Genomic DNA, 27,657 nt, shown 5'->3' with positions numbered 1-27,657 from the left:
GCAACATTAAACATAGGTCCTGACAACGGGCTCAGGCATAAAGTTCACAGCCTCAGACAGTGTGATGAATGAATGAATGAACATTTTATTAAGCCCTTGCTTTGTGCCAAACACTGTGTTCAGCACTGGGGATGCAAAGATAGAAACACAGTCAATGCTGTCTTTCAGGGAGCTTCCCTTCTAATAGGAGGAGATGGCACATAAAGGGAAGTAGTAACCAGGGAAGACTATTTTGGTTTGGAAAGTTACAGAGTAGTACCTCAGAGGAGTAGATTTACACATCCTTATTTCATTATGGTTCAAAAACTGGAAAACTAGGGTGAGGGAAGAGGAGGAGGAGAAGGAAAAGGAGAGGAAGGGGCAGTATGGAAGTTATGTGGATTGGCAAGGAAGATGATGAAAAGATAGCTGGGGAGTTAAGTGAAGCATGGCTGGAGCCAGCTTGGACTGATACAGTGGGCTATATTGAGGTACAGGGCAATGAGATCCCAGGGCAGAAACCCCAGAGATGAAAGGTTTAAATCTTCTAGGACATGATTTCTGGTCTAGAAACAAGGTAACTGGTGAGAAAATGACTAAGAGAGATGATTCTCTCACTCTCTCATCCACACTATATGTGTGTATATATGTAAATATTCATATGCACACACATATATATTGCAAGAAGAAACAGTTTACACATATATGTGTATGCACATGTATATATCTATATATGTATATAACATAGTAGAGAGAGCACTGCATTAGGAGTCAAGAGATCTAGATTCAAGGCTCCACTTTGTCAATGATGGGCTGTGTGACCTTGATTGGGTCACCTAACTTCTTTGAACCTCAGTTTCTTCATCTATAAGACAAAAGCATATAATCTAGGCTTAGCACAGTGCCTGGTACATGGAAGGTAAGTGTTCACTAAATTTTTATTGCTTGATTGGTATTTAAGGGTCTATCTAGTTTTTGACATTCTGTAGTCCCATTTTTACTGTGATAATTCTTTTTCTAAGCAGAATGTCCTCATTTAACTAGCTTTCATTATTTACAGATTTTGGGGGGGGGAGAGGTTCCAGCCTGTGGCTTCATAGTGGTCCTTCTGATGAGGGGATGGTCTTTAATAATGTAGCTCAGAAACTGGAATGGAAAGTTGTCTGGAACACTGATTTGCCTGTGGTCATATAGCTAGTAGGTCTCAGAGACAAGACTTGAATTCATGTCTTTCTGATTCTAAAGGTGGCTTTCTATTTACTGTGCCACAACGCTGCCTCTCAGTAATATAGCAGTACAATTGAGAAATGGCTAGGATTCAGAAAAAAAATTATGATTTTTAAAATGTGTGTGCTGATTTCCCTGAACTCTCTAGAAGATGCAATAAAGAGTCTATGCAGTGTTGGGAGGATGGCCTAGTACGGATAAGGCAGTCCACAGGGAATAGATGCCCTTGTTGGTAGGGACCAGAAGCAAGAGATGTGTTGTTCAGAGTATAAAGATTTGTAATGGAAGCAGCTTGGCATGAAATAAAAAGCAAAACAGAGCCAGAGGGAGGAGGTGCTGTCCTGCATCCAGAACAGTTTGCCAACACAGTAGTGACAGGATACAAGAACATACAGGAAACTTGGTCCAAGGTCAGTGAAGAGTTCAAGAAACCAAATGTCCAAACAAGCTCAAGCTTGTACAAAGAGTTCATATGTGACTTGTTCAGCACTGTGTATCCATGTCAACATAATGGTATCCTTTTAGAACCCTGATGCTTACTAACCCCAGTCCTTTATATGAAGAATGAATTTCAACTATGGACAGCTCCCAGTGAAGTGATAACCAGGAATTTTAGCTCCTATGTCATATAACACAAAATATCTCAACAAATAAATCTTTTAAGATCAATTCAATTGAGCAGTGTTGGAGTGGGTGTGGGTGGGGTGGGAGTAGAGAAAGGTTTGACAGAGACCTCTAGACACAAAGCCATATAGGGGAAGAGACCTTAGAACAAAAACACATATAGATGGAGACCCTGGGACACTGTGAGGTTACTGCTAGAGAAGACCAGCCCAGGCCAGGAAGGATCTCACTTAGGGGGAGCCTTCTGGTAGCTTCCTATTTTTAACTAATTATTTCTGTTGCATAGGTGCCAGGAGCAGTTGTTTCTATGTTGTTACAAGGATGTTTGTACTGTAGTGCCCACCACACTTGGGTATGTTGAGGCAAGATCCTGATTTAGTTATGGCTCTGGATCCTACCTGTTGCTACTATTTACCATGTAGGAAGCAGGTGTGTTTGAGTCACAGCAAACACGAAATCGCTAAGTCAGGGAAGGCAGCATGCCATATGGAAAGAATTCTGAGTCTAAAATCAGAGAACATGGGGCTCTTTTTGTCTCCCCTGAAAAGGAAAGGGGAGGGGAAAGGTACAGGAACAAAGTACTAAACCAAGGTCATTGTCTTCCATCTACCAATTCATTTTCTTGCCCTTGAAATCAGTCTATCTGTCTATCTATCTATCTATCTATCTATCTATCTATCTATCTATCTATCTATCTGTCCATCCATCTGTCTGTCAGTCTGTCTATCTATCTATCTGTCTGTATGTTTATATGTGTGTGTGTATATATAAATAAAACTGGTCACATACATGCATGTATATATATACATATACAGCTGGCCATATGTGTATAGAAACATATACATGTAACCAGCCACATACACATATGTATGTGTATACATATATCTAACTGGTCATACATATACACTTATATACATATATACACATATATACATCTGCACATGTTCACATATACCTATATACATGCATATGCATGCACACATATACACTTATGCACATATATACCTATACATACATAACATATATGCACATATACACCCATATACATACATGCATACATCTGTGTGTGTGTGTGTATGTGTGTCCAGTAGCAAGATGATTTACAAATATGTAACCAAGCCCTGAAGCCCAAGGGTATGAGATTCTCTCCTCATGGGTAGAAATCCATGCTCTCTTTTGATGTGGGATTTCCTTGGGCAGGTCTTCAGGTTCTTCATCTGTAAAATGGAAGTATTGGACCCGATGACCCTCTTCAGCTTTTAGATTCATTATCCTATAAACTCTTTTATATTAAAATAACGTAACAGGCACTAGGGAAAAAATAAATCATTGCATCTCAAATTTCGTTCACAAATTTACGTGTAAAAACATTGATTGATTTACAAGTAAAACTATGTTATTTATGTTTTTAAAATATTTTGTCTTACATTTAAAATGCCACAGATTAGTAGACCCAAAGCTATACCCACCAAATCCATAATTGTGACAAACTAGGCTGCAATCATCAATACAGGTCAGTAAGTCCTAGGTTCAAGTCACATTCTAGCTGTGTAACCCTGGGGTCATCTCTTAATCTCTACATGCCTCATTAACTCTCTAAGACTTTAAGTTACTGCCTTTTAAAAGAACTAGGCCACTACATTTTTTTTTTTTGGTCCCAACCTATGATTTCATAGTTGTCCTTCTGGTGAAGGGATGGCCTTTAATAGTATAGCTCAGAAGCCCAAAATGCACTCTGACACACAGAAGGAGAATAAGATTTCTCTTTTACTGCTTCAGAAGATAAGACCAGGGCCTAACTGGCACACAATAACAGATCTTGTTTTAATGTTGTTCATTCTCTTTTTTCGGTCATCTCTGACTTTTCATGACTCCATTTTGGGGTTTTCTTAGTAAATACTAGAGTGGTTTGCCATTTTCTTTTCCAGCTCATTTGACAAATGAGGAAACTGAGGAAAACAGGGTTTAGTGACCTGTCCAGCGTCACACAGCTAATGTCTGAAGTCAGATTTGAAATCAAGTCTCCCTGACTCCAGGCTTGACATTCTATCCAGTGCACCACCTAGCTTCCCTTGCTTGAAAGAATAAATCTTCCCACACCTCAGTTTCCTCATTTGTAAAATGAGATGATTGGGTTAGATGGTTTCTGAAGTCCTTTCCAACTCTAGATCAATGATACTTTTTGCCCTAGGAAATATGGATACAAGTTATGGGCAAACAGATTTAGGCTTGATACAGAAGAAACATTTCAAGTGCTGAGAACTGCCCCAAAGTATCTAGGGAGGCAATAGGATCCTTCTACTCTGGAAGTCTTCAGATGAAGGCTCAGTAACCATTTATTGGAGATTCTGTGGAAATCTCTTTTTGGGTCCTTATTAATCAATATGGCCTTGGTGGTCCTTTGCCTAAGAGATCCAGAAGCAGAGCTGTTTTGACTGCTCTCAACCAGATATACTCACAATAGGAAAAATAATAAGGAAAGAAACACCTTCTGAAGTGACCTTTTAAAGATTTCCAAAAAAGGCATTGCCAAAGAATATCTCCTTTCACAGAGCTAGAAATAAAAAGCTGCTAACAAAAGAAAAATAGTCACTGCATAGGAAAACGGAAGCTATCATGACATCTTTGTGCTGAAAAAGACCTTCATGGTCCCCTAATCCCACTTTTCCACCACATGCAGGGATCCTCTTTGCAACTTCCCTGAAAAGTGACCACCTAACCTGTGTTCAAACACTTTCTGCAATCTGGAAAGGTCACTTGCTTACAAACTAGCTCAGTACATTGTTGGAACACCTGGGGTTAACTGCTAAACTATACTAGGTCAGCATCTGTTTAGAGGCCAACCCTGCAGCAAACTTCCAAATGCTCTCTGAATTCAAGAATCTCTTCCCAAAACAGTTTCTCAACTCTAAGTCTTTTTGTCTCCCTTGCAATGGAATGGAACGGGATGGGGGAAAGTATGGAAACAAAGTACTGAACCCAAGGTCATTGTTTTCCATCTGCCTACCCACTTTCCTGCCCTTCATTGATTGATCTATCTATTTATCTAGATATATAGGTAATCTCAACCCCAAAACCCATTGCTGTTAGATTCTCTCATTGGTGGAAATCAATGTTCCATGCCTGTGTGAGGGACTGAGTGGAGCTGGCAAGGGGAGAGAGGAGAAAAAGAGAGACAGAGTCTATAGTCAGTCTTATTGGGCTCTCTTAGGGTTCAGCAGCTTTTAATAGCTAAGAGCTAACATTTACATAGCACTTTTACTATGTGTCAGGCATTTTTCGATTCTCGCAACCCTGAAAGATAGATGTTATTACTGCCTCAATTTTACAGATGAGGAAGCTAAGCCAGACACAGGCTTAAGTGATTGGTCCAGGGTCACACAAGGTCAGAGCAAGGAAGGTCTGGAGTTGGATCTGAAGCCAAGTCTTCCTGCCTCTGGGCCCAGTGCTCTATCCATTGAGTCATCTAACTGGTTTCTGACTTTTAGAAAGAATATGGAGCATACGAACCCCACTTCGGGTGGCTAAGGGGGGAGAAGGACTGGGAGAAAGCCAACATGGGAGGGACTGGCAGTCACCTTCATAATCCTATCCACAGCTTTCTAGAGCTTGAAGAGTTTCTCCATAGCTAGAATCAGAGACTCTCTCTCTCTCTTAGTTGAGCTAATCTGTATTATCTGTATGCATACAGATAATATGTATATTTGTACTTTCTCTGACTTGTGTTTTGCTATCAACTTAGATAAATGGATTTCTTTACTATTTGCTTGTAAGTTTATTCTGGAACTGTTATCTGGTAGGAAAGGAGTTAAGCCTTGGCTATAAAGCTTGAGACCCTCCTTCCCCACTTAGAAATAACAATTAGGAGTTTAGCTAGAACCTAAAAATTATATCCCCTACCCCAATAATATTTAAAGGAACAGACAGCTATAATGTTAACCTGGTACCCCTTTCTCTCTGAGGAGACCAGAGCAACCACTGGCCCCAATCTTCTGCTTCCCTTCATGGCAGGAATCAGTTTCCCTTTGAGAAAAGTGGAGGTGTGGAGGAGTTGATGCTAAATATATGTCTATTCTTGCCTCTCTTTCAGCCACACAGAGACACGCCTCTTGCTACAAATACATATTAGAACAATTTCACAAAATCATTTTTAAACAGTATTAATTCCATAACTTTCTCAATCCATCCTTCACCTGAATTTTTGGAAGAGTCATTGTTTACAAAAGAAAGAACAATTAGTTTATAATTAGAAAACTAGGATTCATATCCCAGATCAACCTCTTACTACCTCTTTGGCCCTTTTGATCCTCAGTTTTCTCATCTGTAATAGAAGGAGGTAGGACCAGATGACCTCCATGATCTGTTTTAGCTCTGTATCTATGATTCTACAATGCTTGTGCTTTCAAAATTCAACTTCAATTGGGGTATCCAATTAACACTTACTAAAAAAAAATTTTTTTTCAATAGGAAAAGTGTGTTTTTCTGTGTGTGAGACAGAGGCACAGAAAAAAGAGTGTTATTATTCTTTTGAAATATTTTAGTACTGGATTTCTTATAATCTAATACATCAGTCTAATGAGATTGTTTTTCAAATGCAAATGAGACTGCAAATCCTTTCCATGAAATAGAGCTGCCATCCCTGCACCCTATCTTTAATTATGATTACTTGGTTATAATAGCACTTCCCTGAGAAAGGGTTTGAACTTTTCTCCCTGCCACCAGTGCCTTATCGAGAAGAAGGAGCAGATTCCTGGGAAGGTGGGGGAGTCAGCAGACAGATTGCTGCTAGAGGAAGAAAAACGATTCTAACCTCCACCGCTGTGCCCTGGTCTTCTTCTGGAACCCTAATTTTCATGGATTCCCTAAGGCATTTCTTCTATCAGCTCTTGCAGATTTTCTATCTCTCTTCACGTCTCCAGTTCCATGGCTCTGTTTTTGGTCTTGGCAATGACCTCACCTCTTACTTAACTGAGAAGACTGAGGGCACATAATCTAATCTCCCTCCTACACCCTGTCTTCTTTGTGATATATGACAGTCCCCCCACCCTTTCACTCATTCTGCCCTTCAGTCTCCCAGAAAGAGAATTCACTCCCTGCTAATATTATTTTTTCTGCATTTGCTTTAGTATTTATTCCCTCTCAATTCCTCAGGGCCCTTACGTTCCATTTATTTCATTTCTTTCCATCATCTTTAATCTGTCCTTGTCCACTATTTCCTCCCTTTCTTTCTATGAACCTACTCAGGTCTCCACTATCTTGAAAGATTCTTTAATTTTCACTGTCATGACTTCTCTTAATTGTTAGAGCTCCCTCCCAAATTATTTCAAGTGTGTATACACATACATGCATATATACATATGCATGTATGTGTATATACATGCATGTGTGTACGTATATGTATATACATGCATATGTGTATGTGTATGTTATATCTTACTTGTCGCACCTGAGAACATTACCTCCAGAGGGTAGGTCCCTCATTAGACTCAAAGTGTTCTATGAGTCTACATCACTTTAGACAGATCTTGAGTCCCCACCAATGTGTTTTCCTTTTATATTTAGCCAGAGGACACAATCAATTCAAAGGAAAAATGATTTTTGCAAAATGGCATCTACAATCAATGCAGCATTTTTATTTCTCAAACCTGGGGCAAACTCTCCCCTAAATAGAGAGTATAAGTGGAATGAGGGACACGGAGGGACATATACACAGGGAACATCCTCTTACAGTCGTTTGTGCTTCTAAAATAAGTGGAACCTGAACATGAAAAAAAGTAGAATTTATTCCTAATTGAAGGATAAAACTGAAGAGATTCCAAGGTGTGAGCTATTCCTGGAGGCGTCTGATCAGACACAAGAACTCCTGGTGATCGGCTAATTGAGGATCCTCCTCCCAACCTATGAAAGTAAGCTGGTCATATTCTCTGGTGACCTCTTAAGGAGTTATTTTCTTCTAGGGTGCAACAAGGGAGGAAAAGGGTTACTTTTCTTCCTCCCCTCCCCTCTGACCACCAGGGGCAGTAATGATTGCTTGCAGCTGAAGTCACATGCTTGTATGAAGCCTAAGAAGAAAATTCAAATTCACTGTTTTTAAGCCCCAAGTTCCTGAGTAGAGAACTGGCTAAATTTTTAAAAAATTCCTTTGAATTCTTAATGTGATCTCCGAATCCATATTTCTACAGAGAAAAAGAGTTCCTGGTACAGTACTGGCTCTGAAGATACTCCCAATCCTGACTCATACTGGCAGGCTCAGTCTCTATAGCTTGGCTACTGTATCTTTCCTTAGGATAATAAGAGTATGCATGAGGAGTTGAGGGATGGTTTTCTGAAGCTGTAGCTCATAAGCCTCTACCAGTATGTTTGGCCCCATGATTATATCAGTTGCTGTCAATTAGTCAGCCAGATTTAATTAGCTTTGAAGGAGATTTATTAGGGTGGTATAATAATAACAGTAGCATAAGACATATACCCTATCAAGTCAGTGGCATGATTTCCCACAAGCACACAAAGGAAACTGGGCTCACCACTTGTAGCACAGGAATAGCTAGCAGCTCCTGAGTCACCTTTTGTCTCAACTCTTACCCAGCCCTCAGTCATTCAATGGGAGTGGCCTCAGGCAAACAGAGACCTGGGAAATACCTTAATTTATAAAGCTCAATGTTACTCACTGCGTTGAGGGCATCTTGACGTTTGTCTTGCCACTGGATTCCAATGACTCTGGAGGAAAGAATGGAGATGATGACTTGGATAGCTCTGCCTCACTTGTATCCAATTCATTGGCAAGTCAAAAAGTCACCTTCATGACATCTTTGGTCTTTTTCAATGAACAACAACAACACTGGGGAGATAGTAACTGGTAATTGATACTGGGGAGCACGCTGAATAGGAACACATAAAGCCACCAAAGTAAGAAAAGAAAATCCTTCAGATTTAGTCCTAGAACACTGAAAACAGTAGTTTTGTTTAAAGATCTGACCTATTAGTGTAAGTGGGATTTGGGAAAATGAGTCCAGAGCCTTTGTGTTCTATGCTAGAATCTAATTGTGTATAATCATTTCATATAATTATTCTTATTTCCTCTCTGTTGTGAATTCACTTTATTCATTTTTTAATTTTGATCATTTTATTTTCATCTCCCTTTTTTGATCAGGTTAGCAAAAAGGGTTTATCAATAATTAGTCTTTTCAAAGAACCAGGTTTTGTTTATTATTTCTAGTGTCTTTTATTTCACCCCCTGTTATTATCTATTTTTATGGTAATTTTCAAGATTTTTAAAAATATTTTCAGGAAAGTTGCTTATTTGTTGATTCTCTAGGTTTTTCAAATTGAATTCTCATTTCACTGACCTCTTTTTTTTCTATTTTTGTTAATGCATGTTTTCAAAGTGATATTCCTTCCTCTGAGGGCTGATTTAGTTACACTAAAGAAATGTACCAACAGTGTTGTCTCATTGTTATCATTCCTTTTCACATAATTGTTTACAGTTTCTATGATTTGTGCCTTGAGTTTCCATATGTTTTTAAATGAGCAAACCCTAGCTACAGGGACTCTGTTTTTGAACTTAAATTATGATTATTAATTTTTAACAATTTAATAATTAAATTTGTCTTTGAAATAACTTTCCAACTACATACACATATATGTGTATATGATGAACACACACATATGCATATATGTAAAAGCCAAGTGTAATTCTATATTAACAACATCAGCAAAGTTATAGGATGAGAGCTTTGTTCTGGTGTTGAAAGTACCTCCCTATATGAAATATAAGCATTCCCATTAACAACATATTCGAGAATTATTGATTCAGTCCTGTGACTAGCCATAATCCTGGGTTATGTCCTTGAATTTAGTCTTTAAAAGAGACAGATACCAATGGAGACATAGAGAGAACCATAGTTTAGATGGGCAGAGAGAAGTTGCTTGGACACATATGTATGCCAATTCTCTGGAGAAAAACTTTGTCCTGCTATGTAGTTCAGAAGCCATGTGACGTTAGAAGGTGATGGCATCATTTAGGCCCAGAGAGGGCAGTGGAAGGGCACAGTAGTAGAGTAATAAGAAATGTCTGGGCCAAACTGGATGTTTCAAGAATTTGAATAGTGCCTGAGCATAGGAGTTCCTGGATAATTCTGAGGTTTTGGACCAAAACTCCTAGACATAGAGGGTGTGTTCCTGAACAAGACTAAGTCCAGAAACAAGAGGAGGAATTCCTGGATAAAGAAGGACCCAGATCTGAGAAATAGCAAGGAATTGAACCACCACATCTATGGGTGCCTTACCTTTTATGAGTACTGTGATTCATGCAGGCTGTGTAGGTCTAGGGAAGGAATTGATTCTCTGATGACCCCAACTATTTTTCCCTTGTAAAAAAAAAAGAAACAGTCTCAACAATAAGGTATGACTACACGTCAGGAGGACTGTACAGGCAGAAGAACTATGTTACAGAGTGCAGGGTTCATAGTATCGATAGTTTGCTTGATGACCTAGTAACTCTGAGTATTTTCCCTTGCCTAACTCTTTGGAACCAAATTATGGGGTTTTCTTGGCAAAGACACTGGAATGCTTTACCATTTACTTCCCTAGTAGATTAGAGCAAACAGAGGTAAATGACTTGCCCAGAGTCATGAAGCTAATAAGTGAGGCCAGATTTGAATTCAGGTGTTCTTGACTCCAGCTCCAAAGCTCTATCCATTGAGTGATCTGGGTAGATGAGATATGGATGGAAAGAGAATAATAATTTTGACTGATTATGGGCTCAGGTTTTATCCTTTTAGTTATCTTTAGGATCAAATAGAAGCTGAGAACTCTTCACCTTTTCTGTAGAAGCTTAGAGTTGAACTAAATTGTGATACTTCCAGGGCAAAGCAAAAGGTACCAAAAAGACTTTTGTGAGAAGTTTCAAGATTGACTGAACCTAGCTCACTAAACCTGGTGCTTCATTGCTAGGACACAGATATAATATGTGTAATGAAGTATTAATAATAACAATAGCTAATATCTGCATAGCACTATAAGCTTCACAAAGTGCTTTACATATGCTAACTCATTTGATCCTCACAACAATCCTGTGAGGCAAGCATTATCACCTACATTTTACAGATGAAGAAACTGAGGTAGATAGAGGTTGATGACTTGCTTAGGGTCATATAAGGTAATAAGGCCAACTTTGAACTTGTCTTCCTCCTTGAGGAACCCATGCTCTATCCACTGTTCTTAGACTTATTCTGGAGGAAACTCAAACTGAGAAGGAGATGAGTCACTGGTTCTAACTTCCTAGTCCAGTGAGAAGATCGGATGTACAGATACAGAGAAGGGAGGATTTGCTTTTGGAGGAGGATTGCTGCTTTAATTGCCTATTTTTTATAAAAAAAAAACAACAAAACCTCCAAATCAAATAACAAACAAACCCCAAACTAAAGAAATAAACTTGAATCACTTCCTTGATCATTTTGTTCCCAGTGATGTGTTAAGTTCAAAAATAATATTAACCTGTAACTGTAATTGAACTTAAAAAAAAACGCAAGCAAGTGGACAGGCTGATTAGAAAAGTGATTCAAAGTTTATTTTTCCAAGTTAATAAAAATTACAGTGTGCAGCAAATGAATGATTTGACTTTCATTTCCTTGGCTTTGTTTTGGTAACAAATATATTTATTGGAAGGAAAAAAGCAATTAGTAGCATGTGTCTGATTCCATTTTATGTGAAAAATGCTGATATGGTCATTTCCTAGGGTTTTCTTAGATTCTAGTCCAAAGTTCAAGCTATACAAGGGGCTATTTTCTGTTGGATGAGATGAAAACTATGACAATTCATGTGTGGGGTGGCCAAACTCTCTATAGTACTCCATGACTCTCAAACAGGGTGTGAAGATGTATGTTACTGGCTTGCAAATTCCACATCTTCAGAACTCCTTCTTTTCTTGAATTGACAGAATATTTCTTATCTTATAACCACTCAAATTTAGGAACATATTTCCAATGACCCTCACAGATCTGTGCCATTAGCAAACTTAATGAGCATGCTTCATCATACTATGCTTCTTCCAAGTCATTGATAAAAATGTTAAAAAGCACAAGGCCAAGCAGAAATCCCTGCTCCACAGATCTCCTGTCATGTTGATATAGAATCATTAACAACTACTCTTTGAGTTTGGCTATCCATATAATTCTGAATCCATCTAATTGTATTCTGGCTTAATCTTATCTCTCCATCTTCTCTTGAAGAATAGCATGGGAGATTTAATTAAAAGTTTTGCTAAAATCTCTGCAATTATATATATATATACATATACATACACACATATGTGTGTGTGTGTATGTATGTATGTATTGTTCCTCCATATTTACTATCAAAATAGGAATTTAGTCTGGCATGACTATCATCTTAAGTAATCTGTCCTAGATTTTTTTTTAAGCTTCTGGGGACCAAGATGGTGGAATAAGCAGTAAGTCACACACACCCTCCCTTACTGACCTTGCCCCAGGAAAAATTCTGAAATGGTAGAGGCAGCAGAAAGATGGAGTATAGCAGTCTTTTAGTTTGGGCAGCTAGGTGGATTAACAGAAAAGGTCCCTCTTGCTGTGGCTGAAGGGGACCAGTACAGGAACAGAGTTGTCTCAACAAGCCAGCAGGAAGCCCCACCTCAGTGGATGAGCATGAGATCCTAAGCCCCAGGGTGGAGGAGCAGGTAAGTGCCAACACCAGGCACATACCAGCCACACCACCAGCTCTAGCTCAGCACCAGGTAAACTACCAGACTACTACAACAGCCAGCAGCCAGCACCTGAGGCCCCAGCACAGAAAACCAGTAATCAGTCCCTAGTCCCCCAGCACAAGAAGTCTGGGATAATGCCCACAGGGCCCCAAAAGGAGAGATCAAATTAAAAAGTCAGAAAAAGGCAAACAACCTGAGCAAGAAGAATCAAAGAAAAACAATGACCATAGAAAAATATCTTGTTAACAGGGAAGATCAAAACACAAATTCAGGAGAGAACAACATGGTCAATGTACCCACATCTGAAACCTCAAAGGTTTGGGTTTCAAGCCCAAAAGCTCATCTTGGAAGAGCTCAAAAAGGATTTTAAAAGTCAAATAAGAGAGGTAGAAGAAAAATTGAACAACTCCTTTAAAAATACAATTGACAAGATGGAAAACAAAAGTACACTGAAGAAAACAACTCCTTAAAAAGTAGAATTGGCCAACTGGAAAAGTAGGTATGAAAGTTCACTGAAGAAAACCATTAGAAATTGGAATTGGGCAAGTGGAAGGCAATGACTCTATGAGACATCAAGAATCAGTCAAACAAAAACAAAATGAAAAACAGAAGAAAATGTAAAGTAATCTGTTCTAGAATTTTCTCAGAAATTGAATCAAGCTCACTAGTCTGTAGTTTGTAGACTGTTCTTTCTCCCTCCTCCCACTCCTTTTTCAACAACCAGAATGACATTTGTACTTCTCCAATCTTGTGTTACCTCCCCCATTTTCCATGATCTTTCAAATATTACTGATAACAATCATATCTTATCTTGCATATCAATTCCCTGTTAGCCATCTTTTCCCATCATTTCCAAATTCAGAGGTCACTGTTGGAGAATGAAAATTAAAAATGGAGTGTCTCTCTTCTCTATGTTGTCAGTTATCATTGCCTCATCCTCTGCAAGCAGAGGTCCTTCTTTGATCATCCTTTTTCTCCCAATATAGGAGTAAAACAATCCCCTTTTTGTTGTCCTTAGTTTCCTTCATAGTATCAGCTCAAGCTGGGTTTTAGCATTCCTTATGGTATTTTTACATGATTGTTCTATGTTCTTCCTTTAGTTTTGGACTACTTGCAATTATTTTCATCTTCTGTACATTTCTTGTAAAAATCTAAGTTGGTGAGTTTCCTATGTGTCTATATTAGTCTCTTCAGACAAATTCCACTTTTTCTCCTCATTGACATTGTTTTCCTTTGTGTCTTCACAAGCATACATCTTGAGTATCTCCCAACTCTCCTGGCCTCATATGCCCGGTAGTATTTTTAGTCCATGGCATCCTATCTGTCCTTCCTCCTGAACCCTTTAGAATTGACTTTCTTAGACTTGGGGGTACATGTCTAATTGTGTTCAGATTTCCTCTCTGTTTTGGTCATAAACTCTAAAGGAAAGTGGTCACTTTCTCTCCCACTGTCCTTCCACCCAAGGTTTTTGTCATTTTGACTCCAGACAATAATTCTTCCTATTAGTGAGGATCATATCCAGAATAGAATTTCCCTTTGTTGTTTCTATCACATTTTGAAGGATTAAATTATCTTGAAGGCAAGTCAAGAATTTATTAGCTTTATTAGCTACTCTGTTTTTGGCAGAGAAAGCTCAAGCAGATGTCTAGAAAACGGAAGTTCCTCATCACTACAATATCGTGCCTTTGTTCCAGGCTTGCGATCTGCTTCCCAAACTCCTGAGCTATTTCTGCTTTCTTTCCTGATCTGACTGTAGTATACTCCAATGATAAAAATCACTTCTATTTTTCCCTCCATTGACTTTTAACTAAATATTCTTTTGTGATTTCCCTCCCCCATTCCCAGATTTCCTCACAAGTCTACCTTTTTAATAAATAACATTACTATCCATCTTCGCTTTTACCTATCCCATTCCTTTTGACAAAGGTATACTCATCCAGAGTGATGGTCCAGTTACAGCTTTCATTGCAACACTCCCATACATACATATACATATAAGGTCAAATTTGCCTCCCTACATTAAGACCTTGCATTTCCTCATTTGTTGCCTAAATTTTGGACATTTGTGTGGAGACATTTGGGGCCATGGGTTTTGCTACTGACTCCTTTCTTGTATGTTGTCTCCTGTGAAGTCCTGAGCACTTCAAATGCTACTATCCTTTCTTCTTTGTAGCTACTCTCTCAGGTATCTGACTTGGGGAATATACATAAAATACATCATCAACCTTCTCCCTCCTCCATCCTTTTCATTTTAAAGCCCTTTGGATAGATTTGCAAGACTCCAGGTAAATGCATTATGTTGGCCTTTTAAAAACTATGGACATTATATAAGATCTGATTTTCTCAGTTTCTTCCTCTTTAAAGTGAGGAGGTTGGACTAGTTGATCTCTAAGATGCCTTTCATCTTGAAAGCATTCTATTACTCTAATAGTTCATCCCATAAGACCATTTTCCATATTTTTGCAAGATCTATGTCTAAAGAGCCAATTTATGTATTTTTACACATGAATACTTGGTATAGTATTTGGGTAGGGTTCGATTAGCTATTATTTGCAGATTTTAAAAAAAATTTCCATATTTTATTCACTTTGCTCCACTTTCTGGACAGAGGGTATGCATTTAATTGTTCCAGTTCAATTGATTCCTGTAGAATGCAACCTCTTACTTGCTGGATGAAGAACTTATCTTGCCTATCTGGGTTCCTAGTTCTGATCACTTGTAGCCAGCTGGGCTGACCATACCCCTTTATAACCCAAACTTCAACAATAGCACCTTACATCCATGAAGCATTTTAGAATTTTTAAAGTGCTTTCACATGCATTATTTCATCTTCATAACAACCTTTGGTAATATATTAGATGGAAATTATTTTAATGTAGATTTTGTAGATGAGAAAATCTACCTCAGAGAAGATAAGTGACTTACCCACAGTCACACAGTTACTGGGGCTAGAACCTTGGCCCAATTTCTCTGTCCTTTTTTCCCCACTTCAAAGGAATGAGAGGTGATCAAAATGTTATTTGAACCCAATGTAAGTTCATTATACAGAAATCTGTATAACAAAATACTGTTCTCAAGGACATATAAGTATTCCCTCATTAGTTTCTCTACCTAATATAAATATATATATGTATGTGTGTACATATACATACATAGGTATGTATATGTATACATATGTATATGTACACACACACACACACACACACACACACACACCCCCAAGAGAGACAACATGGCTGAATGGCAAGAATGCTGGATAGAAAGTTTTTTTTTGATTGGCCTAATTTCTATTCTAGTTTTCTTATTCTACGATGAATTAACCTTGGCTATTATGATTTCAGAATTGGTCTCTCAGGCATAATTCTATTTGTAGGTTCCCAAGAGATACAACTTTTTACCTTTTACTCTAACTCAACTGTTATAATTATAGGTTAGTCTAACTCTGGTCTTATCAAAATATTTTTATTAGAATGTTCCTTTTGAATTCACACTAGACCCTAAATGCAGATTATTCCCCTCTCAGGGTAGCAATTGTTCTGGAGCTAATAGAATTGCTCTCTTTAGGGATCTTCTGTTTGTAGGTTCCCAAGAGGTACAACTTTGTACCTTTTCCATTAACTCAGCTGTTCTACTTATACCTTAATCTAGCCTTGGTCTTCTCTAGATAGTTTTATTAGAATGTTCTTTTTGAATTCATGAAGACCCCTATATTGGGATTATTCTCCTTTCAGGGCAGCATTGTTCTGGAGCTAATAGGATTATTATTCTCTTATGTATTTTTCTGTCTATACATTCCCAAGAAGTACAATTTTGTACTTTACTCACTAACTCAACTGTTATGCCTTTATCTAATCCTGGTCTTATCAAGATAGTTTTATTAGAATGTCCCTCAAACTTATGAAGAACCTTATATTGGAATTAATCTCCTCTTAAGGTAACAAGATACTCTAGAGTTAATAACAACTGTAGGATTTTAGAGCTGGAAAGGAACTTTAAGATCATCTGACCCATCTTCTTCATTTTAAAGATAAGGAAATTGAGGCCTAGAGAGATGAAGGGTCTTTCCCAAGGTCACAAAGACAATAAGTAAAAGAAATGACATTCTCTTCAGATCCTCCATCTTCACATCTACTACTTCTGGATAGCTTAGCATAAAAATCTACTCCAGATGGCTTGATTTTCTCTAAGGACAGATAATTTTCCGTGCCCACTTCCTGCTAAGTGGTTCAGGAATGCCTGAACTTGCTTTTCAAGCATCTTTATTAACCTTCTGAACCCTACTATTCCTGTGTTTTTCTTCCATGCAGAAGAAAAGAGCCACAGGAAATATTTCTATAAGGATAATACAGACCTCATTGAGTGAAAAGGTTTCTGATTGAGTTAATTTTTCACTTTCTTCTTAAAGAGTATTTAACCAAATCCCACCTCCCAAAAGTTTTCTATCTGAAACCTGCCAAGTAGGAGTAATTTAAAGCTAACAGAATAATCCTCTCTTAGCAACACCTTAGCAACAGTTTCCATTCAGGTGCCTTGGATGCAGATTATTCCAAAGCTATTTTATTTTTTAATAGTTTGTATCTTTTGCTACAAATCACTTAGTAAAATTTACAAAAACCAACTAGACCTGGAGTCAAAGGGCCTGGATTCAAGTCTCAACTCTGCTACTTATCATGATATAGGTGAAGAACAAAAAGTTTTAAGAAATATGTAATAGTCTCCTGAAACCTTCCAGATATTAAAAAAAAAAACAAACCAAAACCTCTGAGATCCATAAAACTCACTTGTAGGCTCTTGTTGCCATGGACGTTACTTTTTTTTTGTCACCTGGGCTTGGACTTTTTAGAAATGTCCATTCTAGGGGGCTGGGGGTAGGACAGGTATGACCAGCTAATCCCTGGGAGTTCCCTTGACTGAGACATGAGAGATGGGTAGCCAGTCAGACACCCCCTGCATGAGCTTTGACTCCTTCTGGTTTTTACCTGTGTAAAGGAGCTTCCCCAGTGTGGAGATAATGATGCACCCAAGGGTTGCCCCTCTACTACCCTAAAAGGTGCGTAGCCATGGCCAAATCACTCCACTGATCTGTTTTGCCATCTGCAAAATAAAAATATGATACCTTACACTACCAGCCTCATGGGATTATTGTAAGGCTCAAATGAAGTAAAGGCTATAAAAACAATATCCATTTCAGCTCTGACTATTTTCCTGTCACTATTAATGACTATATCAATTTTTGGAACAGAAATTAAAGGTCATTTATGAGGGTCCCTAAAATAATGACCCATAAGCCATGGTCTTAAAATATTTGTATTTGCCAAAGAAATACGAATTATTGCAGATTTTCTGTATTTTGACTGAATATCAAATTATGCCATGGCTAAGAAAAGTTTCTTCACATTTTTTTTTTCTATGAAGTCACTATTCTGAAAAGCACTAGGTTATGGGATCTGAATATCTTTGGTCTGTGGACTGAATATCTCAGTTTAAAAAAACATCACATTAGACCCTATAGTCGAGTGGATATAGTGATGTACTGGCTAATGATTTCCTTTTACAAAATTAATTCTGAAATGTTGCCCAACAACCCCTTCTAATTCTGTTCTACTTTGAACTTTATAACTTATTTGGAAGAGCACAGACTGTACCTACTCTCTCTTCTGGAAATTTAGCAATTGCCTTTGGCCCTAAGCCACATAGTTCTGACCTGCAGTCTTGACTAATCGAGGTACTCAGAGCACATCCAAGCAGGCATGGGGTAGGGGTGGGACCTTGGAGTGGGGAGGGACTTGGTTGGTACTCCTGTTGTGTGGTTTTCCCTCTTGCCCCTTTGGGGATCACTTCTGTAACAGGGATTACAAAGGCAGCAGAAGGCAGTTCTGTGATCATTACTTGTGTGTTGGTGGAGTGAGAAAGAACAATTTCTAATTTCTGCCAGTAAAATTCTTTTCTGTTCCTGCTCGTTCTGGCAGTCGTCGTCTTTTCAGTTTTTTTGGTTCCCCCCCCCCCCCCCCCCCAGCCTTAGAGATGCTTACATTAGTGTGCCTGCTGGATTGCTGTGGGAACGAGGAAGGCTCTTTTCTATTTTTTCCCCTTTGGTATCATTAACTTCTCCTTATATTTAAAAAACAAACAAACAGGAAGCTAAGTTAGTTTGCAGTATCCACAATATCAAAATCGTTATGTTCTAGAAGTCAACAAACTGAATGTCCAACTGTGGGATTGCTTATAAAGGAACTATCTTGACTGAAAAGAGAGAGATCCTAGACTTTTAATGGTTGAAGGAGTTCAGGAAACCAAAGGAAAAAAAATCAGGATTAATTAAATAAGCTGGGAGGAGGTAAGTTGCAAACATTTTATTCCACGTCTTCTCTATTGTAATAATAAGGAGAGAGCTGACAATGTATGGGAAGAGTGAAATATTTTGAGAAATATATTTCTTAGTACCTGAAAACCTTCTGGTTTTTTTTTTTTACTCTTTAATATTTATAAAACTAATTTGTGACGGGCTTTCTCTGCTCTAGACCAAACCCTTCTTTGGCACCTGGCCTTGATCCTTTCTAGAAATCTCAGTGCTTGGGAAGTGAAGGTAGAGGGGAAACAAGCTGTACTAGCGAGCCTCCGGTAGCTCCTTGGCTGGGAAAAGAGAGATGGGGAATCAATCAGCTCCCTGGAGAGAGATGCTGTCCCTTCTGTCTTTTGCCTGGGTCAATGACCTTCCCTAGTTTGGAAGTAATAATGAACCCGTGGGTTGCCCCTCTACCACTCCTAGTCTAGGAGTTATAGTTGAGGGGTATAGGCTCTGGGAGCCCTCTTGAACTCTCCTTAAATCTTCCCACTGGAACTGGAGTTCACTTGAGGTCATTTATCAATAAGCCGGAATCTCTGTTATCCTTAACCTAGCCTAGCCCTCCTTTGACTGTTATCTCCAGGTAGCCTTCAGATACTTCCCACCCTTAATCCCATTCTCTTGGTTCTTGGAGTCTGACCTCTAGTTACCCCAGTCTATAGATCACTCCCATCAAGACCCTCCCCAAATCCCTCCTCTAGTTCTCCCAGACTACTTGGCTAACCCTAGATCCCTCCCACAATCTTTCTGTATATAAGATCCAGCTTGCCTCTATGAAAATGCTCAGATTCAATCTAGTTCAGATTCTATCTGGCCTGCCTATCCATACAAGAGTCACAAATGAGCAGATTCCTTAAGAGTCTTCCCAACATGGCAGATCTTAAATAAACTTTGTTTTTCTTTGGCTGAAAGAAGGCTCATGTCAAATTCAACTGGGCGGACCTGATGAGTCAGTATTTTGGGGTCTTGAGCACCCCTAACTCTCAACATAGTGAGAGTGTGACACAATCTGAATGTGCTGAGTCCATATAATGGCCTCTTGAAGGACCATTGCAGTTCATCTTCCTCTTCAAGACCACTGCACCTAAGGCCCCGAAATTCCTCTTCCAGTTGTATCCTTCCCCCTCAAGTGCCAGGTCTGGTCCTCTCTTCCTTTAATTGTCTCCTTTCCTTCATAACTCCACTCCTAGATGGGAAGAGCCTAAGTTCTCTTTCAGGGCAGTTAGGAGGTATAGTGTCTACCTAGCCCTGAAGTGAGGAAGACTCATTTTCCTGAGTTCAAATCTGGCCTCAGACACTTACTAGTTACATGACCCTGGGCAAGTCATTTAACCCTGTTTGCCTTGATATCCTTTCCTGTAAAATGAGGTGGAGAAGGGAATGGCAAACCATTCCAGTATCTCTGCCAAGAAAACCCCAAAAGGAGTCATGAGGAGTAGAATATGACTGAAATGACTAAAAGGCAACAATTCTCTCTTGTTTAATTTAAAACAAACCAATAAAAAGATTTAATAAAAATTCCTTTCATCATTCACTGACTGATTTTATTCTTTTATGAAAACCTCCCAAAGTCTCAAGACTTCTATAAAAGACTAGGACAAAATGTCGTTAAGTATTTATTTCACTAACAGTCGGTGATCATTTCAATGATTCTCACCCACACCCTTCCCTCCAATCTTTACTTACTCTCCCCTGCTTATTAATTCACCATTTTCTGCCCAACTAACCATTCCCCACCCCACCCCCATTCCCAGCCACTGTAAGGAATCCACTCAATGTGTTCTTGTGACTGTACATATTTGCGTTTCTTTGTGTACATGTCAGCACATGCATTTGTGGATCCTATAACTATTGCATGATGCCCTAAAGAGGATTGTCTTGGATTTCAGACTGGAGAGTGTTAATAAACCATGGAGTTGAGAGGAGTGCCAGAGAACCCAAGAACGTATGACAAAAGGCAGTATAGTTCTTGATCCAGAGCCATCAATCCCAGACACGAATGGTTCTTCCTTCTCATGCTCAGTGTCCCAAGCTGATCCTCAAACCTTCTGCCCATCCAGGAGTTCAAGGGGAAGAGACAAGGAATCGCCCAATATGGTATTACTATGTATATTTGTGTTCAGGCCCTGACCCAGGTGGACAGAGAAAGGGCATAGTAGCACACCACTGCCATAGAATGATATTGTCTTAGAGACAAACTCACTTGCAAATGTCTCCTACATTTCCTTTCTCAGAGACTTTCTAAACTTAAGCTATACTTTGGCTTTGAACTTGCAGCTTCAGGCTCTTGTACTACATGGTTCAGCCCAGCCCTCTGAAATGGGAATCTTGACTTCAAACTTGGCACAGCTTTCTGCTTATACTTTTAGATCACATCTTCAATTTCATATTTTCATACTGAGGTATTCTTTTCCTCTGAACTCTTTTTTGTCCAAAATTTGTGATTTCATCAGTGTGGCAAAAGTGGAAATACTCTACCCATGAACATCTGCTGATATACCTTATAATTTTAGAGAATTGTCTGAGACATTAAGTGACTTGTCCAAAATTCCCCATACAGTACACATCAGAGGGACTTGAACCTAGGTTTCATTGACTCTGAGGCTGACTCTTTATCCACTGTTCCATGTTGTTTCTCAGTTGTAAATACTAACACAAAAGATATGACTTAAGAAATTGTTAATCACTCTTAATCATCGTCCTCATATGCTAATGGAAGCCCCAACTCATTGAACTCCATGCTGCCTTTGAACACATACCTTATGGAATTGTTAATCACCTTTTATCACTGACCCTATATCAGAAGGGAGGAAGATGAGGAGTGAGTAGGAGGGGAGCTCTAATCCACTGAACTCCATAATGTCTCTCAACTGTAATTACTCTCAATCATTGATTACTTATTCCCTAATGGGGGCTGAACTATAAGTATTATCTGAGAGCTAAAACAAATTCTATTTAAGTTGCTGTGATTTCTTTGCCAAGGTGAAAGTCAATTTTCTCTGGGTAAGGCCTCTTCTTGGTTGACTGTTTCCACAGAATGTTACCCTATGGGAGCCAATGGTGACCATGATCACGTCACTTTGTCTCAACATTGGTCATTTTCCACTGTGAAAGCAAGTGAAAGATTGTATAACTTGCTTTGTACAGTGTCTAGTACAGCTGTTTATGAAGATGAGTGTTTAATAGGTGATATACAGTGATACATGGGCAAATATGCTTATAAAATTACTTTTATTCTGCCACAAAACCCAAAGGATTTGGCTGCATTTTCAAGTTTCAAACTTTCTTTTTTGGAAACCATGGTATTTCCAAATTAGGTGAAAAATTGCTTTAACAGAACAAGAGAGAAATTGGCCACAAGCTACTCTCCTTGTATTCCTGATGATACGTGTATCCAGAGAAACTCTATCTATTTTTTCTCAGTCCAACAGTTCATTGAAAAGTTTTGCAGGCAATTGAAAAGTGGTTCTTGAGTTGTGTCTTAAAGGAAGTGAAGGATTCTTTGAGGTAGAGATATGGATGAATAGACAATACAAAAGCACAGAGATGGGAGATGGAGCCTGTGTTTGAGGAACAGAGTAAGTCACTTTGTCTGGACCACAGAGTAGAAGAAGGGAAATAATATATAAGGAGACTTGATTGGAGCCAGACCAGGAAAGACTTTAAAAGCTAATTAGAGAAATTTATATTTTATCCTAAAGGTAATAGGGAACCACTGGAATTTATTGCATAGAGAAGTGATATTGTCAGATCTGTGCTCTAGGGACATTGTTTTGTTGTTTTCTTTAAAAAATTTTATTGTAGTATTTCATTTTTATATCAGCTTCCATTTCTAAAAATATCCCCCCCTCCCATATTCAGAGAACCAAGCCTTTAATAAAAATTTTAAAAGAATAAGAAAAAAATAACTCAGTAACCCTAACCAAACTCTCACCTGAGTGGCAGTATATGTAAGTTCCCATATATAGATATTACTTTGGCAACTATGTGGATATATTGGTATAGAGAGAGACTTGAGTCAGGTAGGTAGGTAAAGATCTATCAAGGAGTCAGGGAGATCAATCAGGAGGCTACTGCAATGGTCCACATGAGAGATAATGAAGGCTTCAAGTAGAATGGAGGCTGTGTGGGTAGAGAGAAGAGGTTAAGATTAGACATGTCAAAGGCAGCTAGGTGGCACAGTAGATACTGTGCTGGACCTGAAATCAGGAAGTCCTGAGTTCAAATCTAGGTTCAGACACTAACTGTGAAGCCTTGGGTAAGTCAATTAACTGCTGTCTATCTCAGTTTCTTCAACTGTAAAATGAGATTAATAACAGCGTGTACCTCCTAGAGCTGTTGTGAGAATAAAGTGAGATATTTGTAAAATATCATATTAACTCTAAAAGTATTATGATTATTATATATTATTATAGCTATTAATGTTAAATGGCACGTTGTGGCAGTTGATTGAATACATAGTGTGGGGATGAAGAAAGGCTGAGTTTACAAATGTGGTAGACTGAAAGAATGTTATTGTACTTGACAGACGAAAGTTCAGTCAAGGGGAGGATTTTTGAGAAAAGATAATGAATTTTGTTTTGGAAATATGTTTCAAAAGTCTCTAGGATATCCAGTTTGAAATATCCAAAAAGGCTCTTGGTGATACAGCATTGGAACTCAGGACAGAGACTAGGGCTGGATATATAGAGCTGTAATCCTTACATCCTTAGATCATTAGAGGTGATAATTAAAGCCAACATAGCTGATCAGGACACCAACAGAGAGAGTGGAGGGAGAAGAGAGGCCAGGACAGAGTCTTAATGAATCATTGCAGTTATGGGGCATGATATGAATGATGATCCTATAAAAGAGACTGAGAAGAATCAGGAGAGAGTAGTCATGGTAATGCATACTGGGAGATCATTTAGGATAAAAGACAGCAGTGGTGAAGGAAGCAAGAATAGTAAGCTATTCAATGGTGTGCTTCAAACCTCTGTGGCTATACCCCAGATGTGCTACTCCCTGCTTTTTACTGTTTCCTCCAAACTCCACCTCTGGCAGGATTATCTCCAGCAGAGTCCTTCTGTTTTAGACTTTCTGCTTATGGGATCAGTCTCTGGGTATCTGTCCTCTTGCCAAAGTCCAGTGTGCCAGGTTTTTGTGTCCTGAAGTCTTTGTCCCACCCCCAGTTGAATACAGCTGAAGCTGTCTCTAGATGGCTGGTTGGAGATAAGTTTGTGACACTTTCACCAAGGCCAGAATTGCTAGTTTTTAGCTCTGCTCACAATGCTCACAGGTATTGCTCCTTCACCTACCTTCCCGATGTGTCATTTAAGTATCAGTCCCACACATGCTCAGTACCATTCTAGTAAATGGAGGGCTGCTCCATTGTCCTGGTAGCAGTCCTATGTTTATCATCTAAACCTTGTCTCTTTTGGCTTGACTTTCCTATGACTATCCCCTGTCCTGGTGGTGTCTAATCAGTTCTACTGTGCAGGCTCTTCAAGGTTCTATCCTCTCATCTCCCAAACATCTGCTGACTTTCTTGTTTCCCCTGTATTTCTTGAGATAAAATACTCATGAAAAATATTGAACTTTTATATTCTCAAGATAAAGCTAAAGCTAGCAAGGTTATTTCTTCTAGTTTCTCACAAGTTTAACCCCTTAGCTATCATAACAGCTTTTAGCAGCAGTAATAAACATTTGTTTAGTGCCCAATACATAGAGGGTACTCTGTAAGGTATTAGCAGCAGCAAAGTAGAAGACATGTGGTTCTTTTCTACAAAGTAATTATAATCTAATGAGAAGCTAAGGAAGATGAATGAAGAGATGTATAAGACTCAGGTGAGACTGGTAGTTTTTCTGGAGGGATAATCCTTTATTGCATGCTGCATATGTGGAGGGAGATATGATATCTCATTGGTGGAGGAAATGCTGAATGCTGTACTGTGTATTTGAATAAGGGAGATTATTGGAGGACATATTAGACAGGACTTTAAGAGGGTCAGTTTTACGAGGAAAGTGAAAACTTTTGAATGGCTGCTAGGACCCATGAAGCCATACATATGTGGTCTGGTTCCCTTTGATATTTGAGCTGTGGTAAATATATTCAATTCTTATAAGCCCGCTGGAAGATAGGCTAGGGAAGGAGTGAACAGCCAGCCACAGCCCTCTTCATGCTCTTTTCAAAAGCAGAAATCATAGTTTTCCTTAGAGAGGAGTGAGCCCAATCCCTGATCAGATGTGTGTCACTGATACACATAAGGCAGGCATCTTTAAATATTTAGATATCTCATGTACTCTTTGGGAACCTCATTTAAAGCTTGTGTGTTAGCTCAACAGATAAGGATGCTACTTCATCACAGATGCTGTTTGGATAGGCACACTTTCAGCATGCATAGTTTAAAGAGAAGACAGATTCTTATGGGGCTAACAAGAGCAAGATGTGGAAGCTTTTGGGAGAGCCAAGGTGAGAACCAGAACAAAAATGGCCACAAATTGGTCATGACATACTGTTCATTCAATTCACATATCTGAAAGCAACAATATCCTCCTCAATTCTTCTTGGTTATCATGCTAAAGGGAAATAACAATGCTCTCTACAAAACTCCTCAGTTCCTTTGCTAGTAGTCTGCTGTATGAGGTGTTCAGAAAAATTAGCACCTCTGGTAAGAGGGCTTGATGAGCCCTTTTCAGGGCTGCCTTTCACCTTTGGTGTTTACCTTCAACCAATTTGTGTCTCCAAGAAGCTGTAGAATGCATGTCAGCCACACCCTGGTAAACCATCTCAGCAGATGGGCTAAATCAGATTGAGGGGATTCAACAGGCTTTAAATCTGTTGGTGAGTTAGGGGGATGCTTATCTCAAATGTGTAAAGACTTCTCCCAGTGGAATGGTCAGATGAGAATGATTTGTTTCAATGGCCATGAAGGCAAGCTCCATGGATTGCTTAGAGTTTGGTAAGACATAGAAGATGCCACTGCATGCTTGGCTGTCGCTAGTCACCTTGACTTTTGTCTTGCCACTGGACTTCAATGACTCTGGAAAAGAGAAAGAGACTGATGACTTCATGCCACTCTGCCTCACTTAAATCCAATTCAAATCAAGTCATCACTCATACATGATGTCACTGGGTCTTCAAAAAATGAAGGACAAAGGACAGAGCCAAGATGGTGGAAAAAGGACAAGGACTCACCTGAGCTCTCCCAAATTCCCCTTCAAACAACTTTAAATAATGCCTCAAACCAAATTCTGGAGTGGTAGAACCCACAAAAGGATGGGGGTGAAACAATTTTCCAACCCAAGACAAGGTCTGCAGGAAAGGTCTGTTGCAGTGGGGTGAGAAAGGAACACAGTCCAACACAGGCTTCATCAGAACAGGCCACACCACAAGAAACCAGCAGCAGTCCTTGGGGGCAGTGGATAGAGCACTGGCCCTGGAGTCAGGAGGACCTTAGTTCAAATCTGAGCTCAGATACTTACTAGCTATTTGTCCTTGGGCAAGTCACTTAACCAGATTGATTCTAAAAATAAACAACAACAAAAAAGAATTATTAGACTACCTGAAAGTCATGATTTTTTAAAAAATAGCCTAGACATAATATTTCAAGAAATCATCAAGGAAAACTGCCCTGATGGTCTAGAAACAGAAGGTAAAATAGAAAATGAGAGAATCCAATGATTGCCTCTGGAAAGAGATCCTAAAAGGAAAACTCCCAGGAATATTATGGACAAATTCTAGAGTTCAAATATCATGGAGCCACAGTCAGGATAACACAAGATTTGACATTAAAGGATTGCAGGGCTTGGAACATGATCTTCTGGAGGGCAAGGAATTAGAATTACAATCAAGAATCACCTACCCAGAGAAACAGTATAATCCTTCAGGGGAAAAAATGGATATTCAATGAAGCAGAAGACTTTCAAACATTCCTGATGAACAGAGCAGAGCTGAATAGAAAATTTGATTTTTAAATACAAGACTCAAGAGAAACATTAAAAGGTAAAGAATAAAGAGAAATCATAAGGAATTTAATAAGATTAAACTGTTTACATTCCTACACAGGAAGATGATACTTATAATTCCTAAGAATTTTCCCATTATTAGAGCAGTTAGAAGAAGTATAAATAAATAGAGGGTATGAGTTGAATATGATGGGATAATATCTAAAAAAATAAAATTAAGGGGTGAGAAAGAGAAAATCACTGGGAGAAGGCAGAAGTGAAATGGGTAAATTATCTCACATAAAAGAGGTGCAAAAAAGCTTTTGTAGTTGAGGGGAAGATGGGAGAAGTGAAGTGGGGCAGAGGGTGAATCTTAATCTCATCAGAATTGACTTGAAGAGGGAAAAACATACATACTCAGTTGGGTATAGAAATCTATCTTACCCTACAGAAAGGGGAAGTGATAAGGAAAAGGGGGGGGAGGCAGCTGAGAGAAGGGAAGGCAGATTGGGGGAGGTGGGTAAAAGAGAGAGAGCAGGATAAACAGGGGGATAAATAAGATGGAGGGAAATACATGGTAATCATAATTATGAAAAAAAATTACTGCAAGTATCTCTGATAAAGGCCTCATTTCTCAAAGATATAGAGAACTGAGTCAAATTTATAAAACTAAGAGCCATTCCCCAATTGATTAATGGTCAGAAGATATGAATAGGCAGTTTTTAGACAAAATAATCAAACCTACCTGTCATATAAAAATGCTCTAAATTCCTATTGATTAGGATTGATGCAAATTAAAACAATTCTGAGGTATCACACCACACCTATCAGATTG

General features: G+C 38.8%; 2 long non-coding RNA genes across 2 annotated transcripts in view; one reads left to right on the top strand and one right to left on the bottom strand.

The window, feature by feature from the left end:
* LOC140506564 (uncharacterized) overlaps positions 1 to 27,657 on the top strand; it is a 90,160-nt gene that overhangs the window by 27,597 nt on the left and 34,906 nt on the right. The window lies entirely within an intron of this gene.
* LOC140506565 (uncharacterized) lies at positions 24,736 to 26,403 on the bottom strand. Its single transcript, XR_011967978.1, has 2 exons — positions 26,361 to 26,403; positions 24,736 to 25,918 (listed from the first exon to the last, which is right to left on the bottom strand). It is a non-coding gene; the product is annotated as an uncharacterized lncRNA (long non-coding RNA).

Source organism: Notamacropus eugenii, chromosome 5 (assembly GCF_028372415.1).
Source record: "Notamacropus eugenii isolate mMacEug1 chromosome 5, mMacEug1.pri_v2, whole genome shotgun sequence".
In the NCBI taxonomy this organism is placed as follows: Eukaryota; Metazoa; Chordata; class Mammalia; order Diprotodontia; family Macropodidae; genus Notamacropus; species Notamacropus eugenii.
Note: the sequence above shows the minus strand (reverse complement) of the source record. Positions and strands in the feature narration are given on the sequence as shown.